Below are 20829 nucleotides of genomic sequence, written 5' to 3' on the forward strand. Positions count from 1 at the left end.
CTCTCACTTCTTCCCAGCTTACTCTTCCCCCTCCCCATGTCCTCAAGTCCATTCTCTATGTCTGCATCTTTATTCCTGTTCTGCCCCTAGGTTCATACCTGGGTACCCAGAAATCCCTGCCCGAGACTGTCTTCATTTTTCTCAACGACCTCCTCCCAATTTACATTTAAACATACCTGTTCTGAAGCAAAACTCACACATAAGAGATTCCTGGTATGCTAGAAACGTACAGTATATTTATTACTTGGTGTTACATGGGTGCATATAAATGTAATAATTAGTTGAGCTCTCCACTTAAGATTTGTGCAGTTTAGGTAATTATAGTTGAATTAATTTTTTTGAAAACTTACCTGTTCTAAATTTCATAAGTAACCCTATAAATTAAGCAAAGGTAATGAACCATTGTTCATAGTGAGTTATTTATCCTTGCTATACGATATATCTGCATTTTACTCAACACCATCATCAACTTTATCCCAAGCCACACAAATAGAATGAAGCTAATATTTAAACTTTTAAGTGCTAGAGGTTGGTTGAAGGATTTGCTTTAAGATGTTCATTTTTGCATGTTTCAGATCACCTTATTTTTCTTTCTAGAGCACAATTTCTGACTGGGGGGTGTTGTAATACTGAAGTTGTTACTAGCAAAGGCACTAGTGGTAAGTAAGTCTAGAGCCTGCCAGTAGGAGCTAGTTTTCGGAGAAAAATATGTTGAAGAAAGTTTACGTTGCCTCAAATTGGAAGAGTTAAATAAAGAGATTTTACATAAGATCTTACCACTTTTGAAGTTATGGGCTCATTTCAGAAGCTGACAATTGTCTCCACATATGTGTGTGTATATATATATATATATATATGATGAGTGGGGAGAAGAATAGAAATTATCTTTCATTTGACTGTATGAAGAAAAGATTTTCAACCAAAAATTTAAAATTTCTGAAGTATTAAATTCAAATGAATATACAGAATGAACTCATATTTTCATATACATAATTAAATATATGAATATATATTACTTTTATCAATAAGAAAAATGATTTTGAATTGGTTAATTCCAGAAATTACAGGAGAGGGTATCACCAACTAAAATGCATTTGGAACTATAACCTGAAGTTTAGTGTTTCTATGAATGCCCTGATCAGAGCAACATTCCACATTTTAAAACTCTGCTTGGGCTTCCCTGGTGGCAGTGGTTGGGAGTCTGCCTGCCGATGCAGGGGACACGGGTTCGTGCTCCAGTACGGGAGGATCCCACATGCCGCGGAGCGGCTGGGCCCATGAGCCATGGCCGCTGAGCCTGCGCATCCGGAGCCTGTGCTCCGCAACGGGAGAGGCCACACAGTGAGAGGCCCGCGTATCGCAAAAAAAACAAAAAAACAAAAAAAAAACAACTCTGCTTGACGAGGACATCTCAGTGTGGCATGATCTTTAGGAAATAAAAACAGCTTTCTGTTCTCTGATCTATGATGAAGTATTTTAAACATGTGCATATGTTTACAAAGTCAATTGAGACATTTTAGACATAACTCAAAAAATTAATCAGACATACCATGTTTCTCAGATGAAAATGGGAGCACAATATAAGAGCTTGCACAAGCCATCCATAAAGAACTACCACTCACGTTATTCTGTTTCATACCTTTCTCCCTTTTCAGCACTCACCAAACACATCATCACTAATGACATGATGTATACACAAATATATGTGTGTATGCATATATACGTACATATATATAGTTCCACGCACTAGAATAAAAGCACAGAAAGGGCAAAGACTGTCTTTGTCTTTTGTCTAACAGCTAGCACCAATACTTGGGATAAAATAGTTGCTCAATAAATATGTTCTGCTTGTCGGACTCATCTCATTCTGTCTTGCCGCTGTAACAAATTACCACAAACAATTAAAACAACACGGATTCACTATTTCACAGTTTCTATAGGTCAGAAGTCCAGGCACAGTGTAGCTGATACAGGCTTCATAAGGCCAAAATCAAGGCGTTCCTTTCTGGGGATTCTGCAGATAGATCCCTTTTCAAGCTCGTTCAGATTGTTGGTTGAATTCAGTTCCACATTGTTGTAGCAGGGAGGTCCCCATGCTATCCTTTGGCCAGGGGTCGTTTTCAGCCTCTGCAGGCTGCTTACCTCCCTTAGTTCATGGCCCCCTTTCTGTATCCTTAAAGCCAGCAACAGTGAACAGAATCTTTCTTGTGCTTTGTATCTCTGATTTCCCCCTTTGCCTTGTACCTCGTCTGTTTTCCTAGTCTGCCACATCTCTCCGACTGACTCTTCTACTTGTCTCATCTGTTTTAAGGCCCACAAGATGGCATTATCTTAGCCAGATAATCTTTGCTTTAAAGTCAGTTGATTAGTAACCTTAATTCCATCTCCAAAGCCTCTTCACAGCAGTACCTAGATTCATTTTTTTTAATAACTAGGGGATGAGAATTTTGGAGGCACATCTTCAGAATTTTGTCTACTACAGTTCTAAAATATGAGAATGCATTTGAAACACTTAATGTGCTTGGCTCAGTGGACAGAACACATGACACAAACAGTACATGTGATTACTAACACACATAAACTTTGCCTTATTGTGCACAAGAAAGTGGGAGGGGGCAGGGAGTTATTTCCACATGCATTCTTTTTTTTTTTTTAATTTTTTTTAAAACTTTTTTTGGCTGCATTGGATCTTTGTTGCTGCGTGTGGGCTTTCTCTAGTTGTGGCAAGTGGGGGCTACTCTTCGTCATGGTACGTGGGCTTCTCATTGAGGTGGCTTCTCTTGTTGCGGAGTACAGGCTCTAGGCGCGCAAGCTTCAGAAGTTGCAGCACACAGGCTCAGTAGTTGTGGCTCATGGGCTCTAGAGTGCAGGCTCAGTAGTTGTGGTGCAGGGGCTTAGTTGCTCTGCAGCATGTGAGATCTTCCCGGGCCAGGGCTCGAACCCATGTCCTCTGCATTGGCAGGCGGATTCTTAACCACTGCACCACCAGGGAAGCCCCACACGCATTCTTTATCCAAACATTTTAAGGTGAGTTTTTGGCAACTTGCCATGAGTAGCTTGTCTTAAAGGAAATGTTATGAGAATGGTTACCATATTCTAGAGCACATGCAACTAAGATCCTAGTGAAAACAGAAGAGTATTAAGTGAAGCCATAATATTTTCAAATTAAATAAGAACTCCCTGTTTGGAAGGGAAGTCGCACTAAGAAAAAAGAGGCAAGGCAGAGGGATAAGAATGCTTGAAGGTGGGATGCAGTATAAGCTTCAGGAAAAAATTAAAGAAAACAGACTTTAACATAGGAACAAAAACTATAAAAATGAATGATGAGATAAGGAAGTTAGGTGAAGATAAGGTTAAGCTAGGCAGAGGCTTAAGAGAAATTACAAAACTGAAAAGACTGAGGACTTTCTCTACAGCTTCTTTATTTTACAGTCTTGTCCATAAATAATGTACAAACAGACAAGAAAAAGGATAACCATATCCTGGTATTAGTTAATATGCTTGTTTTCTTCCAGCTTCCTACTTCCCTATGCAATTAACTCTCTCATCAACAAAAAGAAACATTAGCGTAGATGCTTGAAATCTGAAGCTACTCTACAAATATCTGTGACTAGCACACAGTTATCAGTGCCAAATTGATTTAGGTATTAGCATAAAGGAAATTACAAAGACTGCATCAAACCAGATACAATAGATTGCAGTGCTAGTTTTTAATCTCAATACCATGTGTGCATATTCTCAATCCTTGGTTTACTTATAGCAATTTCCTTTCAGTAGCTGTCTTCTAATTTCCCTTGGTAACTCCCCAAATGCCCTATGTATTGCTCCATCTCTGAAGCTAATATCATACCTATGCATCCTTAGAATTTGAATCGCTGCTCAGATGTTCTTTGGAGACTTTCCTAATGAGTTTATTATCAATGTTCTTACTATATATTCCCCTTGTGGGCTTTTACTGACTTCACCTATAAATCTGATTCTCATAACAAATTCATCTTTGGGAGGATTTCCCATCTTCCCTTTTCCACAGACTTTGCACTGCCTTTCTCCTCCTTTTCATTTTGTGACTTTTACATGCCTCTTTCTCTGTAGTGAACTTTAAGGAGCAGAGCAAGAACTAGCACCTGGAGCTACAGTGAACACTGCTGTCCTCTGGGCTGTCACTGAGAGAGTCAAAGTCAGTCTGTGTGGATGGGGCAGAGAGTACTGATGCTTGTCTAAAAGTCATCCTCACGCTGACTCTCCTGACAGCCTCAGAACAGCCCCCGCTTACTTAATAGTCACCAGAGCAAAGGTTAATGATGGTTTCCAACACTTGAAGACAGAAGACTGATCGCAGAACTGAAACATGAAATCTTTGTGATTCATAGCCCTCCTAATATCTCCTTAAACAGGAAGATTGGTTTTCAGTAGAGGGAAGATGTTAATTTCTAGTTGTCTAGTAGTTTCTAGATGACTTGAGACTAACCAACCTAATTCTCCTTTCTCATTTGAATGATTACATTACCTCTTGATTCATCCATCAGTCTTGAATTTAAAGGCTATTATGACTCAGACACAGCCAAACATATTATAAAATCCATCATATTTTTTTTTCTATTACTACTTTTTTCTAATTTTGTACACAACAAATCTAAAAGCCATTTGAAAATTGCTTTACAACTGTGCATTTCATTCCAGTAATGTTTTATTCTGTGTGTGTGTTTGTTGTCGGCATTTAAATATCATTCTTCTGCTCAAAATATTTGACCCACTGATAACCAAAAAGCAATCAAGCAAGCAAAGAAAACTCAACTTTCCTCCTTCGTCTAGCTTTCATGGCCTTCCAAAATTTGCACCCAACCTGTGTATCCAAGCTTGAAAGAAACATCTTCCATCAAAATCTTCCACTCTAACTGACTTCATTCTTTGAAGGCCCATTTTAAGAAACATTATAATACCTTCACAGCCGGGCAGTAAATATGTGAAGAAGCTCATGTAAGGCACAAGGGATAGCATGGGTTCAGTGTCTCTAACCGGGTTGGCTCTTCCTAAGAATATTCATAATCATTAGCTTTTTATAAATTAAGGAACTTTATTTTTGAAGTGATTTTAGTTTTATAGAAAAACTGAGCAGAAAATAGAGAGCTCCTATATAACCCCTCATATCTGCTGACCCAATTTACATTTTTTTTTTTTTTTTCGCGGTACGCGAGCCTCTCACTGTCGTGGCCTCTCCTGTTGCGGAGCACAGGCTCCAGACGCGCAGGCTCAGCGTTATGGCTCACGGGCCCAGCCGCTCCGCGGCATGTGGGATCTTCCCAGACCGGGGCACGACCCCGCGTCCCCTGCGTCGGCAGGTGGACTCTCAACCACTGCGCCACCAGGGAAGCCCATGCTGACCCAATTTAGCCCTCCAGCTTCCAGATTGTCACCCATGGCTTGGACCATCCTCATCACTCATTACACTGTTCTCTTAAAAAAACCTAGCTCACATAAACATCACACAAAAACTATCCATAAGGAGCAAGGCACTGATTTTCATAAAGTAAATCACTTACCTTTTCACTGCTGGAAGTGTATATGACATTTTACTCTATTTATGAGCTTGCAGGGCTAATGAGAACTCCTTGTGTTAGTTAGTTCCTCCTATTTACACTGTCAGTATTTATGATAAACCAGGTAAAAGAGGTTTACATCAATTCTGGTGCCCTGGTAGGACTAAATGCTAGGCTTTTTAAAGCTGTGGTTACTTGAGTCAAAACTTTAATCCAACTAGTAATCTTCCAGTGGTATTGTTTTTATTTTTACATTTTAATTGAAAAGAGATGGGTAGTTTGTTAATGTACCTGTGTCATTTCAGATGTTCTGAGAGCAGAAGACAGGACACCAAGTTGGGACTAGGAAAGTGAGAGACTGATTGGAGGAAAAAGAATACCTATGAGGGATAAAGTAGGTTGGGAGAGAGCTCACAGGTCTGACACCTGTGGAAAAAAGAGAGGGAAGAAAGGATTGTAAAAAAAAATGTCCTCAGATCACAAAGCAGTTCTGAGAAAGTTTCAGCCAGGCTAACAGGGAATCTCTAAGCCAAAGTTTCTGATTAGAGGAATCTCATACGGGGCAGGAATAGCCTGATTCTATTCCCTTAGCCATGCTTAGTCACTGGTTGAGAGCAGCACAAAAGTGCCCATGGTCCATGGTGAATCTGATGACCCAGCAGCTAGTGGCTGTCTCTCAGCTATGCAACCCACAGCAGGTTCCCTTGAAGGGATATCTGAGAGGGGCACCTTTATAGTTACCACAATAAGTCAGCAAAAATTTCCAAACAGTACAATTATGCAAAGAACATACAATTATAGCAATATAAATACATACTATTATAGGTACTATTATCTATCTTCTCAATTATCTTTAATTTTCCTTTTTACTCTTTAACCCCACCCTGCATTTCTGCCAGGTGTGATAGAACTAAATTATCCTGACTCTCCCAAGTGTCTTATGACTTAGCTTTCTTACACTCATATGGTGAAATCAAATGTAACATATCCCAGTAGAAGGAGTAATATGATAAAGTAGATATTGCTTTCTGCAAGGAATAACTGTATATCTGGAAAAGTTATGTGTAAATAACAGTCTTAAATTAAAACACATTGTAAATATCATTTGACTGGAACATTTTCATTTAAATAGAACATATAAAATTCATATTATAAAGTGAGCACTTTTTAAAAGATAAACACTTTTCCACTGCACTTTTTTTTCACAACCAGAAGTTGCATTTAGTTCTATTCTCCTTTCCATGTGCCAATGTGGTTTACTTATCTTAGAAAAAAGTATTAATTTAATACCCATCGTGTACAAAGTACTTAGTTTATTTAGGTTAAGAAGATAATGGTAAAAAAACAAAAAACTGAACAAACAAAAACAAAACAAAACACAAACAGTCCCATCTTCAAAGGGCTTTTATGATCTTTTTTCCTCTGCTTTATATCCATTTTTGCCTATGAATCTAAATCAGTTAGGACCAGATCTGTGGTAACTGCTCTCTTCATTTTTTTCTTATTCCTTTCACCATTAGCATGGAACACTACCTTAAACCCATATCCTATTTAAACAAGAAGTATGAAAGAGAGTACAATAGACATTTGCCATATTTTCTGGCTGACCAGAATATTTCATAAAATATGAATAAATTTGGGGAACTCCTAATATTATAAGCTCTCCTTCTCCAAAATAGGACTTGGAAAACTTACCTTACCTGCTTCCTTTGCAGTTCAAGTGCAGGCAGGTGATCTGGGCTCCATCCATCAGGCTCAACCTTCATTAAGACAGAAGTGAACAGCTTAAAGAAGTAAGCTCTGAGGGGGAAAAGAAGGGAGCCCATTGTGCTTACGAACGTGGCAGCAAATTCTGATTTGGGGTTTGGAAATATTTACATGGTTTAGTCCCTGGAGTAAAAATGACATTATTGGTGTGACTAGGGCAATAATTTCTTAAGGGCTTCCTGAGGTAACATACATACCCTCAGCATTTTTATACTATACCCATTCTTCTGTTGGTTTGGGGCATTATTATTCCTAGAAGCTTGTCTGGCAGCTTTTAAAAAGCCCCCCGCCCCAAATCCTAGTAGCTGCCTAACATGATTTTATTAAATTATTTTTCAGTTAAATCAGTCACTGTTGAATTGTGGACTGTGTTCACAGGAGGTGGAACTTGCTCTAGGAGCTGATTCACTGAGAATGTCTTCATCTTACTTGTAACATGTTTCAAATTCTCTGGCCATCTCAATTTTTCATTCTTGTTTGCTTTGTGAAGGTTCCTGTTTACATTCTAAGGCCTAGAACTTTATGAAAATGCATGTCCACAGAAAGACCTACAAGTGAACACATTTATCTCATTTCATATGGCTCTAAATTGGAAAAACCCCAAATTCCATTGACTGGAGAATGGATAAACAAAGAGCAGTACATCAATGCAATGGAATATTAATCAGCAATAAAATAGAGCAAATTACTAAATATTATTGACACAAAAGGCTACAAACTGTTTGATTCCACTTATTTTGTACTCTGGAAAGTGCAAATCTGTAGGGATAGAAAGTGGATGAGTGGTTCACAGGGGCAAGGGATAGAGTGAGGAAATTGGCTCCAAAGGAGCCTGAGAGAACTTTTTGTGAAGATGAAAATGTTTTTTATCTTGATTATGCTGCTGGCTACACAAATGCATATATTTTTCAAAATGCATAAAACTGGAAATTAAGGTTTGAATTTTATTATATGTAAATCATACCTCTATGTATAATGATGTATTATCAGGAAAAGTCGATTAAAAACAGTAGATATTACCAGAGATAAAGAGGGACATTTCATAGTGATAAAAGAAACAATTCATCAAGAAGCCATTGTAAATGTATATGTGCCAAAAAATAGACTTCAAAACACCCAAAGAAAAAAAAATAGATATGACAAAACTGAAAGAAAAAACAAACACACAATTATAGTTGAAATTTCAACACTCCTCTCTCAAGATTTAATAAAGTAGATAAACACAATAAGTATATAGAATGTTTGAACACTGCTATTAGCCAACTTACCTGACATTCAAGGACATTACACCCACAGTAGCAGAATACACTAGTTTTCAAGTACATGTGGAAAATTCACCAAGATAGATGATAATCTGACCAGAAAAGAAGTCTCAATGTATTTCAAAGAACTGAAATGATCTAAAGTGTGTTCTTTCACCAGAATGGAACTAAACAAGAAACTAATAACAAGAAGGTCTAGAAAACTCCCTAACATTTGGATATTAAATAACATGTCTCTAATGACATAGGAAAAAAGAAGAAATCACAGGGAAAACCAGAAAATCTTTTGATCTGAAAAAAATAAAGTATGACTTATAAAAATGTGTGTGACACTGCTAAAGCAGTGATTAGAGTGAAATTTACAGTAATTAGGGCTTAAAATAGATCAAGACAAGTGGTCTCAAATAAATGATCTGTGCTCCTACCTTCAAAACTATAAAAAGGGAAGCAATGTAAATATAAAGTAAGCATATAGAAGAAAATTATAGAGATAATGACAAAATTAATAAAATAGAAAACAAATAAAAAAGAAAAATACCACAAAACCAAAAGCAATTTCTTCTAAAAGATCAATAAAATTAATACATCTCTAATCAGACTTATCAGGAAAAAAGACAAAAGACTCAAATTATGAGTATCAAGAATTAAAATGGACAAAATTACAGATCCCACAGACAAGATAAGGATAATAAAGAAACACTGAAGAAAGTTTGTTGATAAAACCCACAACTTAGATTAAATGGATAGAATATAAACTACCAAAGTCCCTTCAAGAAGAAATAACTTGAGTAGTCAAATAACACTTAAAGAAACTGAATTGATAGTTCAAAACCTTGCCACAAAGGAAACTCCAGGGTCAAATGCCTTCAGTGATGATTTTACAAAACTCTGAAGGTAGACATAATGCCAATTCTATATAAATGCTTCTAGAAAATACATTAATCCCAACTCATTTAAGAGTCAAGCATCTCCTGATACCAAAAATAATAAAGCAAAGATACCATAAAACCCCCCTACAGACTAACATCCTTCATGATCAAAGATGGAAAAAGCCATCTTAGCAAATTAAACTCAGCAATATATAAAATGGATAATACACCATAACCAAGTGAAGTCTATTTTATACACACCAGTTTGCCTTAATATTCAAAAAATCAAAAAATACAAATGTGTATTGTCAATAAAGAATAAAAGAAAAAAATTATATAATCATCTCCATAGATTCACAGCTACTTATGAAAAAAAAACTCTCAGCATATTTCAAATAGCAATTTCATAAAGAACATCTACAAAACACCTAAAACTAGCATCATGCTTAAAAGTAAAATACTGAATGCTTTCACCCTATAATTAGTAACAAGGCAACCTGTACTCAACATTATAATATAGGACCTAGCCAGTACAAAAAGGCAAGAAATAGAAATAAAGTAGAGTTTGGAAAGAAAGAAGTAAAACTATCTCTTCTTAGACAAATATAGACAATCCTTTCCCAAATTCTCCAAAACTTATAGGAACTAAGAAATTAATATATCAAATTTGCATGTGTAAAGTCAATATACCAAAATTAATTAAATTTCATTAACAAAAGAAAAGAAAAAAAACACATGATCATCTCATAAATGCAGATAAAGCACTTGATGAAATTCAACAACGATTCACGATAAAATCTCTTACCAAAGTGGGTATAGAAGGAACATATTTCAACATAATAAAAGCTATTTATGACAAACCCACAGCCAATATAATACTCAGGTGAAAAGCTGAAAGACTTTCCACTAAAATCTGTAACAAGACAAGGATGCCCACTCTCACCACTTCTATTCAACATAGTATTGGAAGTCCTAGCCATAGCAATCAGACAAGAAAAAGAAATAAAAGGTATCCAAGTTGGAAGGGAAGAGGCAAACTTGTCACTACATGCAGATGACACACTATATATAGAAAACCTTAAAGCCTCCACATAAAAACTACTAGAACTGATAAATGAATTCAGCAAGGTAGCAGGACACAAGATTAACATACATAAATCAGTTGCATTTCTTTACACTAACAATGAAATATCAGAAAAGGAATGTAAAAACACAATACCTTTTAAAATCACACCAAAAAAAAAAAAAAAACAAAACTAGGAATAAACCTGACCAAGGAGATGAAAGACTTATATGCTGAGAACTATAAAATATTGATAAAGGAAACTGAAGATGATTCAAAGAAATGGAAAGATATACCATGCTCTTGAATTGGAAGAATTAATATTGGTAAAATGGCAATACTACCAAAAGCAATCTAGAGATTTAATGAGATCCCTGTCAAATTATCCATGACATTTTTCACATAACTAGAACAAATAATCCTAAAATTTATATGGAACCATAAAAGACACAGGACTGCCAAAGCAATCCTGAGGAAAAAGAACAAAGCAGGAAGCATAACACTCCCAGACTTCAGACAATACTATAAAGCTACAGTTATAAAAATAGTGTGGTATTGGCACAAAATCAGACATACAGATCAATGGAACAGAATAGAGTGCCCAGAAATAAACCCACACAGTGACAGTCAATTAATCTGACAAAGAAGGCAAAAATATACAATGGAAAAAAGACAGTCTCTTCAGCAAGTGGTCCTGGGAAAGTTGGACAGCTGCATGTAAATCAATGAAGTTAGAACATACTCTCACACCATGCACAAAAATAACTCAAAATGGCTTAAAGACTTAAACATATGGACCTCCCTGGTGATCCACTGGCTAAGACTCCACACTCCCAATGCAGGGGGCCCAGGTTCAATCCCTGGTTGGGGAACTAGATCCCACATGCCACAACTAAGAGTTTGTATGCTGCAACTAGAAAGATCCTGCATGCCTCAACTAAAGACCTTGCATGCCACAACTAAAAGATCCCACATGCTGCAACTAAAGATCCCGCATGCCACAACTAAAAGATCCCGCATGCAGCAACTAAAAGATCCCATATACTGCAACTAAAGATCCCGCCTGCTGCAAGTAAAGATCCCACATCCCACAACTAAAGATCCTGCACACCACAGTGAAGATCCCACGTGCTGCAACTAAGATCCAGGCACAGCCAAATTAAAAGAAAAAAGAGACTTAAATATGAGACAAGACAACATAAAATTCCTAAAAGAGATCATAGGCAAAACATTCTCTGACATAAATTGTATCAATATTTTCTTAGGTCATTCTCCCAAGGCAATAGAAATAAAAAGAAAAATAAACAAATGGGACCTAATCAAACTTACAAGCTTCTGCACAGCAAAGGAAACCATAAAACAAACAAACAAAAAACCAAAAAGACAACCTACGGGAATGGGAGAAAATATTTGCAAACGATGCACCACTTCTATTCAACATAGTACTGGAAGTCAAGGGCTTAATTTCCATTATATACAAACAGCTCATATAACTCAACAACAAAAACCAAACAACCCAATCAAAAAATGGGCAGACATAAATAGACATTTCTCTGAGGAAGACATACAGATGGCCAATAGGCACATGAAAAGATGCTCAACATTGTTAATTATTAGAGAAATGCAAATCAAAATTACAATGAGGTACCACCTCACACTGGTCAGAATGGCCATTATTAAAAAGTCTACAAATAACATGCTGGAGAAGGTGTGGAAAAAAGAGAACCCTCCTACACTGTTGGTGAGAATGTAACTTGGTACAGCCACTATGGAAAACAGTATGGAAGTTCCTCAGGAAACTAAAAATAGAATAACCATGTGATCCAGCAATCCCAATCCTGAGCATGTATCCAGACAAAACTAAAATTCAAAAAGATACATGCACCCCTATGTTCATAGCAGCACTATTCACAATAGCCAAGACATGGGAATAACCTAAATGTCCAACAACATAAGAATGGATAAAGAAGATGTGGTACATATATACAATGGAATACTACTCAGCCATAAAAAGGAATGAAATAACGTCATTTGCCACAACATGGATGCAACTAAAGATAGAGATTATCATACTAAGAGATAGAGATTATCATACCAAGTGAGGTAAGTCAGAAAGAGAAAAACAAATACCATATGATATCACTTATATGTGAAATCTCAAATATGACACAAATGAACCTATATATGAAACAGACTAACAGACATAGAAAACAGACATATGGTTACCAACAGGGAGGGTCCTGCTGTATATCAATATCCTGGGATAAACCATGGCGGAAGAGAATATAAAAAAAAATGCATATATGTGTATGGCTAGGTCACTTTGCTGTGCAGCACACCACCGTAGATCAACTATACTTTAATAAAAAAAAAATTAAAAAAGAAAACAGAATGAGTGAAGTAAACAAGTGGGTCCTAATGAAAATACACAAATTTATACGTAAATCTACACATTTACATTTTAACTAAAATTTTTTTTAAAAAAATACAAAATTAATTAAAATTGGGTATATGCAAATAACAGCCATAATGAGATGCCACAGCAGAGCGACTACAGGGGTTCAAATTAAAAGGACTGATTATTCCAAATGCCTGTAAGAAATTGAACTTGATCTCTCATACATTGCTGACGGGAATCCAAAATAGTATATACATTTTGGAAAACATCTGGTAATTTCTTGTAAACATACACTTCCCTATGACTTAACAAACCCACTTCTAGATACTCACCCAAAAGAAATGAAAATACATATCCATAGTAAAACTGGTATATGAATTTTTCTTAGGAGCTTTATCCATAATAGCCCAAAACTGGAAACAGCACAAATGTCCACCATCTGGTGAAGGGATAAACATGTGGTGTATCCTTACAAAAGAATATTATTCAGCGATAAAAAGAAACTAACTGATACAGGAAACAGAATGAGTAAATTTCAAAACAGAGACTATATATTTTATATTACCCTTTATATGAAATTCTAGAAAAGGGCAAACTGCAGTGTTAGAAACATACCAGCATTGTTATCTAGGAGCCAGGCGCAGGAGGAGGGGATTGACTGCAGAGTTGTGAGGGAACTTTTGTGTAATGATAGTAATGTTCTATTTTGTGATTGTGCTCACATGACTGTAAACATTTGATAAACACATAAAATTGTACATTTTAAATTGGAAAATTTTACTGTATGGAAATTATATCTCAGTAGAGTTGTTTAGAAATAAGATGAATATCTTTAGCACTAAATTCTGTAAATACTTTTTTAACCCCACCAATCAATAACAGAGTAGGCACTGTTTGTAAGCCCGCTGCAGACCCTTTCTTCTAATTTATTGGGTTAGCAACAAGCTTAGACATTGAATGCAGTCAGGTTTCTTTTATATTGTAGTGTTTAGGGCTAAATTCTAGCCCCTTCTTCAAAGGGCGTGAACAAGACAGAATGAAACCCTTTCTTCTTCTGTTTTTGTTTTACAGCTTTCGTGAGGTATAACTGAAATTAAAACAAAAAAAACCTGCGAGTATTTAACATATAAAATTTGATGAGTTTGGACACATGCATGTTCCCATGACACCATCAACACAAAGTAAAATAAACATATCCATCACCTCCAAAAGTTTCCTGTGTCCCTTTGCCTTTTTTCTTTTCCCCTGAACCACTTCTTAAGATCACCCAGAGGGCTACTGAGTAGCGCTGCTCCCTCTGCAGTCACTTAACAATCTCTTTTCTCTAGAGGAGCCCATCCACTCTTTGTGCCTCTTTTTGGTATGCAAGTACACCTCTCTTTCTATTCCTAATTTTTTAAAAGACAAAGCACCTCCATCTGGAGGTTCATCAGAGACTCTTTTCTATCTCTTGCTGATTCCAAGTCTCCAACTCACAATGACAAAAAAGCTGAAGAGAATTCCAGCAGAATAAAGTTCTGGGTAAGGAAAACTCTCTGAGTCATTCTTCACTGCAAGCTGCTCTGCCTTCTCTTTGCCTTTCTCCACCAAATTACTGCACTCCATTCAGTGCTTTCCCAACTGAGTCCTGTGTCAGCAACTTTCTGCAGCTGCAAGAGCAGCTGCTGCTTCTACCTCCCTCTCTTCACCAGAGGCTGTCATCTTGTCCAGCCCAGAAAATCCACACAGCAGGCCTACAGAAAAAGGAAAAATAAAGAGCTGATAGTATTATATATTCATGAAAATTTTCTAAAGTTTCTGTCCTTGCCTCAATGTGATGTGTCTCTAGAAATTGTTAAGAATGACTTGAGATGTCTTTAAAGAGGAATGCTTCCAATGGGGTATCTTCTCGATGGGGGCGATATTTTTAACAATTGATGCTTGCAAAATATATTTGTTTACATTGAATCATTTCATCTTCCAAACACACCACGGAGCAGATGTCGTTACTGCCTTATATTGGCAAGTTTTGGGCTCAAGTACCAATGAAGAAACACAATGACTGGAGACCTTTCCCTTGTTATTTGAAAAATGGTAATAAGGGAACTCTGTGAAAATTAAAATAAGTTAATGTGTGATTACCTTTTGTAAAGTGCCTAAAATTTTGAGCATCTGTGGACCTTGACTTCATATTGAATATATGTAATTTCCTTCAAGAAGATTTCAGGTCATTGCATCTACAGATATATCAAATTTTAAATTTAAATTGTCAAGCTGGATTTTAATAGTTAAGAGAAGAAAATAAAATTAGTCAATTGCCTATCATTTTGTGCTAAGGGTATATGAAAATACACATTCTCTCCTCCCACTGGTATTTAATTTTCATTATCTCCTAACTTTATCACCATAGCATAGGTTTGAATGTATGTAAATTATTACTATAAATTGTCTCCTCATGATGATTTTCACGTTTCAAGGATTAATTAGCTGTACAATAGGGAAACTTTAATGTTTAATTAATAGGAGAAATTTAAGAGGTCTTAATTGGGCAGAAAAAAATTTCTTTTCTTCTAAAAGTGTATCCAGAATACAGAGGTTTAAAAGAAAATGGAAATGCTATGTGATACATTTGGCTATCAAAAACTACTTGATTTTGTTGTTGTTTTGGTAAATGTCTGCCAAGCACAAGCCTACTATTCTAAGTAGATGATGAATAGGTAAATACCAACATTTCCTGTCATTTGCTTAAGTATGCTCAAAAAAGTTCCTCCCTTAAGGCTTAAATAAGTTACCAGCATCTAAATCTCATTTATCACTATCCTTCAACCCTAAGTTTCTCTTAATAACCTCCTGAACTTTTTAATCCTTTTAAAACTGTCCTTATCTGGCATAGCAGCAATGTAGGCAATTCTCTTGTTCATTATCTTACCCTACTATAAACAGAAAGTTCTGGGGGCGGGGGTCTGGAATCACCAGGACTAATCACAATTAGTATTTCAGGAGTGACATTTAGTGCAATGAGTCAGGGAAAACTTAGCAATAAGCTGGAGGTGATAAGGTATCAAGGTAAGATTTCAGGGTACACACCTGACATAACAGTTTCTTAGAAGTGAAAAGATGTGTTTTGCCTCTCCCAGATCAAATAAAAAGTCATTAACCACTCTTTACTCTGCATTACCCCCAGATGTCTTGTGAAGTTTAAGAGAATACTTTTGTTTTGGCTGATTTGGCTGTTTGAAGGCAACTGAAAAATAATTAAGGCTGATAAACACATCAAATTTAGTATAAACTATTTTAAGCCCCACTTGACCTTTAGTGAGAACAGAATACCCTGAGCTTCTGTGTTTTTAGAGGCATACTCAAAAGCACTTAGAACCATTCATAGACCACAGAATGCTCTTTGAATATTCAAAACACTAGTGTTGCTTTTAATCTATTCAGGATGATGACACCTTGCAATTGCACATCTCTTTGTTTGAAACCACAATGACAGACTAGAGCAGACCAAAACTACTGCTTTCCATGATAAAAATTATATGTATATATGTGTGTGTGTGTGTATATATATATATATATATATATATAAAACACAAATTAAAATAATGTAATTGAAAAATAAATTGTGAACTATGAATCAAGAGGTTTGGTGGAATGAACACTAGTAGGGAAATGTTCAAGTTAAGGCTGGAAGTGGAGAAAGAGTCACTCAGAGAAAGGAGGGAAGGATCAAGAGAGAAACTCTAGAAGAAGGAAGACTGCTACTATCCTTTCCTAATGTAAGGTAATTCTTGACACAAGATAAGGTCATCAGACAGCCAAATCCCCACACCCACTTACACACACACACAGACACACACACAGATATTTCAAAAGTACTGAGTGCATGGGTCACTCATATGATTTCAATGTCACACATATACTAAAATGTAGTCCTTTATATTTGTTATGCCTTTTATTATACTGAACAGAGAGCTTATTAAAGTTTACTCATGTGCCTCAACATTAAAAATGCTATTTTAGACTTTTCAGTTGTTACATTTCATTATGTAATCAAAGCAACTGATACCAGTTCTTTTGTTTTCACACTTGTTTTATGGGTTGCCTATAATTACTTTTTCCAGACTTACAAATACTGTCTAAAGCAGTCAGAAAATGCTATTTCTGGACTTCCCTGGTGGCGCAGCAGTTAAGAATCTGCCTGCCAATGCAGGGGACATGGGTTCAAGCCCTGGTCCAGGAAGATCCCACATGCCGCGGAGCAACTAACCCTGTGCGCCACAACTACTGAGCCTGCACTCTAGAGCCTGAGAGCCACAACTACTAAGCCTGTGTGCCACAACTACTGAAGCCCGCATGCCTAGAGCCCATGCTCTGCAACAAGAGAAGCCACCGCAATGAGAAGCCCGCGCACCGCAACGAAGACTAGCCCCCGCTCACTGCAACGAGAGAAAGCCCATACGCAGCAATGGAGACCCAATGCAGCCAAAATTAATTAATTATGTTTTAAATAAGAAAATTCTATTTCTGCTGCATATTTGCACCATGTTGACATGACTAATCTGGAAGTACATTCTCAGAATTCCCTTCCCTGTGTGGTTCTGGGTTAGGACTGACTACAAGGAAATTTGCATGAGATTTGGAAGCCACAGAAATAAAGGTTGGATAATGTTCAGTCCCCACCACAGCTTGTGCCCACTGATGCTAATATGCTAGTTCACCTTGTTATTGTTGGGTAGCAGCTAGGCCTTCAGCTCCTCTAGTTGCCATCATATCTCCCACTCAGCCTCTCCAAAGACTGGGCCAGTTGCATGTATAATTTCCTTGGAGAGAGCTCTAGCTCCTTCTGCAGGCCACCCAACTTGTCAAAGTCAGAGATGATAACACAGATGTGGGTTCCAGTTTGTCCATATGGATTCCTATTTATCTTCACAAATTCTGGTCTGTCCTCATTCTTCCCTAATTCATGTTCAGCATTATTTTCCCAACTGGCCCTACTGAAATAGAAATGACAGGCCCACCGCAGGTGCACAAGGCTTCCATAAACAGGCTTCCACAAGCATCTTCACAAATAACCACAATCTCGTCCATGCTTATTCTTTGTTTCATATCACTCATAGTAGTGATATGCTTCTCTAACTCAAACCTAATTGACACAAGTGTTTTCACTTCCTTTTGTAGTGAAAGATATTTTATTCCCCTCCACATTAAGGAGCTTATCAGAGAATAACTGAATTCCATATCTGTGTATCTATGGATTCGAATTTTAAAAGGTGAATGTCAGTAGAAATAATAAACACACTGCAACAGTATTTGTTGAGCTAAGTGAAAAGTCTCAAGTTTTAGTTAAAAAAAAACCAATTGTATGAGAAACACATAGGGTTTCCTAAAATAACAGAATATTAGAGTTAGTAGGGACCTTAGAAATTATTTAATCCAAACTTTCCATTTTACAGTTGAAGAAATATAGAAACAGATACCTAAGATCACAAAATAAAGTAGTAACCTTGGACTAAAATACAATCCAGTCTAATTCCCTTTCTCTTCATATCTTCATAATCCTTGACGTAGTAAATCCCCTATAGGGGATTTCAGTTGACTGAAAACTTATTATGATTCAAGAAGGGTGGGCTTCCCTGGTGGCGCAGTGGTTGAGAGTCCACCTGCCGATGCAGGGGACACGGGTTCGTGCCCCGGTCCGGGAAGATCCCACATGCCGCGGAGCGGCTAAGCCTGCGCGTCCGGAGCCTGTGCTCCGCAACGGGAGAGGCCACAACAGTGAGAGGCCCGCGTATCGCAAAAAAAAAAAAAAAAAAAAAAAAAAAGGGATTAGTCTGTCAAAAATGCTAACGTGATAATAGGCTATATTAGTAAACTATATTATCTAGTATAAGGAAGATTATAATCCCACTGTAGTCTACCCTGGTCATATTTATGCATTGGAGCACCTAAAAGAGCCTAGGTAAATTATATAGAAAGTGACCAGAATTCTATGGGTTTTAATGCTATGATGTATAAAAGAGAATTAGGGCTATTTTAATTGGAGGAGGGAAGACTTGGGCAGATATTAACTATCACCAAATATTTAAAGAGCTTCCACACAGAAGAGATGTTAAATTTATTTTGTGTGACTTTCCAGGGCATAAATAAAATAAATGGTTGGATATTAGAGAGGCTGATTAATATTTAGAAACACTTTGTAAAAAATAGAAAACTTCAGAGGCGAATGGGTTGGCTTATAATGAAGCGAGCTTCCAATCAATAGAAATTTTCAATCAGAGGTTTTGATGACAATCTATCAGGTAGTTTCAGTAAGGGATTCCTGAAAGGATTAATGTTAGAATTAATGACTTCTAAGCCTCCTTTACATCTCTGCTGCTAAGAACCTGTTGTTTGAATAACAACATTATCGAAATAAAGTAACAACCTCGATTATTTGAAACTTTTATTTCTGCTATAAACTATGTGGAAGCTCTAATTCATCTTTAATGTTTAGTTCTGAAGTACCAAACAACTTCCTTGAAAGTTCCTTTTTCTAGAATGAGCTGTAGTTAATCCAGATAAATACATCTGCTGGAATAAAATTCAGACTGTCAGAGCTGAAGGTCAAAAATACAGGTGTTAACTATACAGGGGAAAAGGTCCTCTAGACAACACTATACTAGGTACATTCTGGACTGTGCCCAAGAATCCCCTTCCACAGAAATGCTGGCTGGAAGCGACCCCAAGATGACATTCAAGTTGCTCCCCAGAGAGTTATAGAGCTTTTGCTATAGTATCTGAACAAGATGCCAGACCAAGGAAAGGGTGTGCCCTATCAGTGGCAGCCCAGCAGGCCAGGTTATTGGCATGGATCGTTTTACCATGGCAGTCACGGACAATAGAAACAGGACAAGAAACATCTTTCTTATCCAGAAGTCGACACAGAGGGTGTTGCTGAACTCAACTATCTTAAAGGAAGAGAGTTAAAGAGAAAAGGGATTTCATGGAAACCTACAATGATGCCTTTTAAAGAGAAAACTAAGTAATCTTGTTTGACTTTTTTTTAAATTAAAAAGTTGGCCTCCTAGAAATGCACAGCCAAACTGTCAGATTCATAGAACAATGCTCGAACAAAAGGCTTCCCTTGTGCACACAAGGAAGGCACACATCAAGTTAGCCTGGGGCCTTCTCTGGGAAGAAATTACAAAGCAAAGGAATCATGAGTATATATCAGAAAAGGAAAAGAGCTCAAAACAGAATCTGATAAACAATTTTAAGATGTAAAATAAGAAGGGAAATCTGTTGCTATCCAGGGAACCCTCTCAAATGTGGCAGCATATCTCAATCACCAGTGGAGCTCATTAAAAATACAGTTAATCAAACTCCACCCTGGACTAATTGTATCAGAATCTGGACTGCTTTGGAAATCCCTAATCTTGAACATCACAGAATATTCACTATACTTCTGCCTTGATACTTGCATAACCATAACTCTTTTTGACTTCTACCCTGGAATTTCTTCAGTAATCAGGTGTACTGGGTAATACTAATAGTTAATAGCAGTAGTATAGCTACATCACCTCATTTAGTAATCAAAACAATCCTGAAATATAATTATGATTTCATTTTACAGATGATAAAACCAAAAAGAGAAGTACTTTTCTAGCAACTATGCTGCTAAACGACATACTTAGAATCTGAACACAGATATGACTCCTTAGCTAATGTTCTTTCCACTACACCATACAGAAATTGGTTGAACCAACCACATGAAAGAGCCAGTATTCAATTATTTTACCCACAAAAATTATGATTTTATATCATTTAATATAATAAGTTCAAAGTCATGAAGGAAGGCAAAGTACCATATAAGTCATTACTGTGAAGAAATAAAGTTATATGAACATTATGTTCTGCAAATGAACTTTTTGCTTTAAATACATTTGTATTTTGATAAAACTAGAAATAAAATATC

Source organism: Delphinapterus leucas, chromosome 4 (genome assembly GCF_059928025.1).
Source record: "Delphinapterus leucas isolate spDelLeu-1000000601 "Yukka" chromosome 4, BTC_Dleu_Yukka2, whole genome shotgun sequence".
Lineage (NCBI taxonomy): Eukaryota > Metazoa > Chordata > Mammalia > Artiodactyla > Monodontidae > Delphinapterus > Delphinapterus leucas.